Here is a 6,465-nt window from a genome sequence, read left to right as displayed (position 1 = left end):
CTTCGGCTCCACTTCTAGTGCTTCTAAGAACTCAAAGATAGCCTCTTCTTTAGTATCAATCCCCATGACATGGGAATGATTCTTCTTTTTAGGAAATTGGGGAGATAGCTTCTCATTCACCAAAGTAATAAGTTGACCAAGTTGAGCTTCGAGATTGTGGATGGAGGCTTGCTGATTTCTTAATGATGTTTGTTGGTCAAGCATCATTTCTTGATGATTTTTCATCATAGTTTGATGCTCCTTTATCATTATTCTTTGATCCTTCAGTGTTGCATCAGTATCATCATGCCTTTTCTTTGAAGCTTTCATGAAACAAACTAACATGGTCTCCAAGTCAGCTTTCTTCTCAATTGGCGGTTGCTCCTTTTGGTAGAAACTTCAGCCAGTCTGCCTATATTTCTCCTCCTTCTGCTTTTTATACTCATCGTATGGCAGGCACTCCTTCTTTGGTTTTCTCCAATCTTCATCATACTTGTCCCCATTCGAGTAGCAAACTTGAGCCTTCTTGTTCCCATATTCATCCAAATGGAAATCTCTAGTCAAGTGTGGACCATTGCATTTCTCACAACCAACTCTAATTGCATGAATTGATTGGTCAATTTGGATCAATCTCCAGTCCATATTGTTCAACATCGCCATCATAGCTGCCATTTCTTCAGAATGTGCACCCCCACTTCCTTTTACTCCATCTTGTCTTGGATTGTGGTACTCACGAGAGTGCTTCGCGAATTCTTCAACCAACACCTTGATCTAATTTGGATTCTTCTTTATAAGTGGTCCTTGAGAATCAAGGAATTGTCGTGTCATGACATTTACCCTATCATAGAATATAGATACCTCTTGTTGTATGTTGAGGTCATCTTGAGGATACCTCCTTAGCAACCCTTTGTAACGCTCCCATGCCTCGTAAAGTGACTCACTGGTTGTTGTTCAAATTTGGCAATCGCCTTCTTGAGTTTATCTATCTTGGATGGTGGGCAAAATTGATCTAAAATTTGTTCACGTATCTGAGGCCAAGTAGTTATTGTACCAGGTGGAAGTGCTTTTAACCAGTCTTTTGCAGCTCCCTTGAAAGTAACTGGTAGCATCCTTAGCAAGACAATATCTTTATAAGAATTTGGGACATTGAAATAGTTTGCAATGTGATTGACATCATCTAAATGCTTAAAAGAATCCTCATGATCCTTTCCATAAAATGGAACATCCTTCAGTGCATTAAGAATATGCCCCTTCAGCTCAAATGTGGCAGTGGCGGGTATTTCAGGTTGTACTAACCCCAGACCAACATCGTATTTGATTCGCTTTTTGAAAGCTCTCATCAACATCTTTTCAATGTTTGCCATCTCGGTTTCTAACTCGTTCTCGGGTTCACTCATATATAGTACAAACTCGGTCTCAGATTCGTATTCAGATTGTTTGGGTTAGGAATTGGATCTAGGCTTTCAACTTTGCTCTTGTCATTTGAAGATGAGCTCGACTCTCCTATTTTCTTCCCTGACTTCTTTGAAAATACCGATTTGAGTTCTTGTAAAGGTGTCTTCTTTGGTGTTTGATCTTCTTTCACGTTCTTATCCTTCTTTTTGTGAAGGGTAGACTCTGGATCTTCAAGTGGTGGTACCAAAGGTGTGTTAGATCCTCTAGTCATAAACTTCTACAAAATAAACAAAACAAAAATGTAAAACTGAACAAACTAAACAAGAACAACCTACTAACTGGCCACCGCGACATGGTAAAGGTCACCACCTCGTGTTGTCGCAGACAAACTAACAAAAAAGAAAACCAAAGAAAAAGTAAAAACTACTGAACTCACATCGTGAGCTTAAGGCTCACGTCGTGAATCTAGTACTGAAACAAAAACCTAAGCTGAAAAAGTAACCTTTTGCAGGTTTTACCCCACAAAAAGGATCGATCAACCTAAATCAAATAAATCAACAATCAAATAAGTCGTTCCCCGACAACGGCGCAAAAAACTTTGATGCATGCAAGTAGCTACACCTAATTTTAAATTTGTAACCTGTTAGGTTTTCTACGCATCAAATACACTCTAAAACTATGCAGTAGAAAAATCGAAACAACGATATACCTTAGTGTACATGCATCCTATGGATCTATGGTTTCATGCTAGTAACATCAACCCTAGAAAACTAAAACATAGGTAAGAAAACATACCTCTTATGTAGCCCTTGATCTCCATGCTTGAGATATTGAACCTCCATGAAGTTTCTTGGATGAAAGGATCTAAACCATAATCCCTCTAATGGTATCACACCCAATGACACCAAAGAGTGGAATAAAAATAAGTAGGAGAAGGGTCAATTTCACAAACCCAAAGGGGTTAGAAACTGTCCCTAAGAGGGGAAGGAAGAAGGGTTGGCGAATACTTCAAGCCAAGGTGCCAGGAGGAATGAAATCCCAAAGGCCCTATTTATAGCCTTGGATGCCTCCTAGGGTTTTGTACTCCTTCCCATGTGGGACGGAGGCATAACCACGAAATTTCACTCCTTTCTCATGTGGGGTGGAGTGAATTTCATCCAACCCTAATTCCATAAGGGTTCTGGAACATTCATGATTAACCAACTATCGATTAATGAACATTCAACCCTTTAATTAATTAAACTGTTAATTAATTCCCATAATATATTTCAAAAATATAATTCTAATTAATTACTAACCATAATAATTAACAAATCAATTTCTCCTTTATTTACTCTACTCCATTTGGGTCTTGAGGGCAACCCAAAAGGACCCTGCTATTATTAGAAATATTACCAATAGTTAATGACCTTGGACACTATTCCAACAGTCTCCCACTTGGACAAGCCATCAACTATACAAGGACTAATATTTCTCCAATAATCAGCAGAGAGTTAGCCATCCAATGCAACTACCGAACTCTTGATCTAATCAAGATTCATCCCTTGGATAAATGATCAACTATCCCTTCATTCTATGATATTTGTATGAATTCAAGACATGGATAATGGTCAATCTCATAATTCATGATTATGTTTCCCGATATAGATTTGTGACGAATGCATCTGACTACTAAATTGAACACATCAATTCTAGTCAGGGCTTGGCCAATCACTTTAGATGTCAGCACCAAATCATCGAGGGGCCCGTAGATATCGCTTCTCCTGTTAAGGCGGAAGGAACGAATACACTTCGAATACATAGTTTTTGTCTATTTCATCATGTCACACATGCATATACCCTTTATAACTACCAGTTATGGTTAGCGTTGGAGTAGTCCAATGCATAAGAGAATCATAGAGCAAAACCCCACATGTATCTAGGTTTGAAGAATAGAAGATATTATTGTCTTAGAATTAGTCGTGACTGAATCCATGAAGTAATCTCTAAGTGTGGGTTGGTCCAATACTTAAATCTCTATTAAGCACTCATGAGTGTTAGCGCAATCTCTTTGCTATGTCCAATCAATATGGACAATCCACTAATACTCATGACAATCTTAAATTACTACTTACTGCCAAGAGTATGACCGACTATTGACGTTTGAGTAAATTAATAATCGGGAAGCGGGTTCCAAACATGCAAAAGTGAGAACGATAGGCTAATTGAAATGACCGAAATCCATTGTATATTAAGATCACCACTTAATAATCGCCAAATCAAATTAAAACTTATATTGCTTAAATTTCTTGGGTTTTAAAACAAGCCAAACTAAGAGTGTTTAAGCCAATTCATTCGCAAATCTAATGCCTCTTTGACTTTGCCTGACTGTCAGACTTTGCCTGACTGTCAGACTTGGTCAGTGACATCGGCTTAGGAATTGATTGACAAGATTATCTTTCGATATGACTTATTGACTATGATGTCTTTACGTTTGACTCACTATCAAATGTGTTGGTACTCACTGAGTATGTGTAATATGATATTGTGTCACTTGGGATCCATACTCGAGGTAAGTTCACCCAAAGTGACAAGAAACTTCATAAGGACCATCAATGATTGAATTTCAACAAAGATGTCACTAATGAATCTCTTTTAGTCACATTGTCTTCTTTGCGATTTAATCAACTACAATATACTCTAATTTTGTGAAATCCACTATGGTGTATTTCATGGTACACTTCCAAGCTAAAACTTCACCATTCATTAAAAGCACGTATTCCGACTGCAAACGAAAGTGCCTTTATCAGTATGGAAGTTAGCATCAATGTAACTCTTACAATGGTCTCTTCCATACTATCAAGATCGTCTCTTCTGTCCTCCAAGGACACTTAAGAATGTTCTTGATCTTGATTCATTGATTCTTGCAAAATTGATCTAATCAAACTTGTCATGCTCAAGGCATACGAGTCATTAGATCTAGTACATGTCATGGCATTTATGATCAATCCCATAGCAGAAGCATATGGGACACGACTCATTTGCTTTAGCTCAATATTAGAACTAGGACATTAGCATTGCTCAATGTCATGCCATATTGTAATAAGCCTAAACTCATTTTCGAGTTTCTTCAACATTCCATCTAATTTCGCTTAATCCAATGAATCACTTTGATCTATCTCCATAGATCCTTATTATGTACGTGTTTTGTATCTCCCATGTATATCATAGCAAAACAATTCTCATACAAAGCGAAGTTTTTACACTTGCTAAGTTAGAGTATAGTTTCTTATGAATCACACATTATCTATGTATAATACACGGATGACTACAGTGCTCCCACTAGCATTAACATATATATGGTTTATCTATGTTTCTCGAAATTCAAACTCCTTGAAGTTTCTCATTGAAACAAAGATTCCAATTACTCCCACTAGCTTTAACACATATATGGCTTATCTTTATTTCTCAAAATTCAAAATCTTTGAACTTTCTCATTGAAATAATGATCCTAGTTGCAAGATGCTTATTTTGGTCCATAAATTAACTTATTAAGCTTACACATCCTTCGCAACCTATATTGGTTTGATTATGTGTTTGTTCCTATCCATGATTGTCTCTAATTGAAGATCCACTTGCACCTAAGGGTTAAGTTCAAGTGCTAGGTCTACCAAGTAACAATATACATGGATTGAATCTCTCTTTCCAATTCCTCTTTCTATGTTGTTGCCTTTGGGGCCTACCATAGCTTTCGATAGCTGTTACACTCTGATTGCTATCTACCAGTGACTCAAATACCTTAGCAATATAAACTCTTATATAACTAGGTCCATGACGTCTTCTATCAGATCTATAAGGAAAACCTGGAAATATGTCAATTTCCTTAGTAGCACTTTCAATTCCAAATTGAATGCTATGTCCAACTTTAGGCTATTTGTTGGTTGTGCAACGCCCCATTTCTGGTATGTAAATTAAATATAGTATTTTCCCTTTCTTAAGAGGAACTCGATGAGTCTGTAGCCTGACTCGTCAAGTTGGGAAGGGATTGCACGCGTCTTTAGTGGCGACTCGACGAGTTTGTATCTCGAACTCAGCGAGTCTGCCAGTCTGGATGAAACCCTAAATCCCAGGGTTTGAACCCTATTTAAACGTCATTATAGCCTCCACCCCATCGTCCATCACCTCTAGAGCATTGTTGAGTTTGAGTGTTTTGTGCTAGCTTGGAAGTTATAGAAGAGAAGGGAGGAAAGAAGACCAATAGAAGAGAAATGAGATCCATAATCTAGCTTCCATTTAATAAAGTTATTACCTTGCTTATTCTTCCATTAAACCCTCTTTTATGCTTGTTTTTGGTTCTCTTGGAACTTTATATGATTCAAACTCAAGAATTGAACTCTCCTTAGGATGGAGACCATAGATCTGGATGTTATTGAGCTCTAGGAGCTCAATGTAGCTACCTTTATGCAAATATAGCCTTGTTCCAAACCCTAAGTGCTTATTGTTGGATGATTTTGGTGTTTTAGCCCCATTCTCGTGTGCATGCACGTAAAGTTGGAAACTTTACGTGTAAAACCAGCCCTAGAAGCCCATATCTATGAATTGGATGCAATGAAATTGACTAGAATCGACTGTATAGTAATGGCATGCATGGAACTCGACGATTTGTTCATACAATTTGTCGAGTCACACTCTGGACGTGTTCATATTATGAAGGAGAACTCGACGGGTTTTTCGTACAGCTCGGCGAGTCAGATGAAGTTAGATTCGATGTTAGTATGGAAGAATAACTCGTCGATTTTTTGCCAAACTCGACGAATTGAAGCGGGTAGAGGATTAGGAACGGTGTTAGGGACTCGACGAGATGGCGACCCAACTCGGCGAGTCCGGTCAACTAAAAGTTGACTTTGACCAGGAAGTTGACTTTGACTAGGAGGTTGACTTTGACCAAGGGTAAAATAGTCATTTTACCCTGAAAATAGTTATCGGTATCTGATTTAGTGTTTATGGGATTTGTAGCCGGTGAGTTCCGGAGCAGCAGTCAGATAGTTTCAGATTTAGCATCTCAGCAGCCAACGTTACGAGGTGAGTTTACCTTCCAGTAAGAATGGGTCT

General features: G+C 38.1%; 1 non-coding gene across 1 annotated transcript; it reads left to right on the top strand.

Moving 5' to 3' along the window:
• Window positions 1-853: 853 nt before the first annotated feature.
• LOC145028011 (small nucleolar RNA R71) lies at window positions 854-959 on the top strand. Its single transcript, XR_013675769.1, has one exon. It is a non-coding gene; the product is annotated as a small nucleolar RNA R71 (small nucleolar RNA).
• Window positions 960-6,465: the final 5,506 nt, after the last annotated feature.

The sequence above is a fragment of the Lactuca saligna genome, chromosome 1 (genome assembly GCF_052625555.1).
Source record: "Lactuca saligna cultivar CGN05327 chromosome 1, ASM5262555v1, whole genome shotgun sequence".
NCBI classification, from domain to species: domain Eukaryota; kingdom Viridiplantae; phylum Streptophyta; class Magnoliopsida; order Asterales; family Asteraceae; genus Lactuca; species Lactuca saligna.
This window is presented reverse-complemented; position numbering and strand designations above follow the sequence as displayed.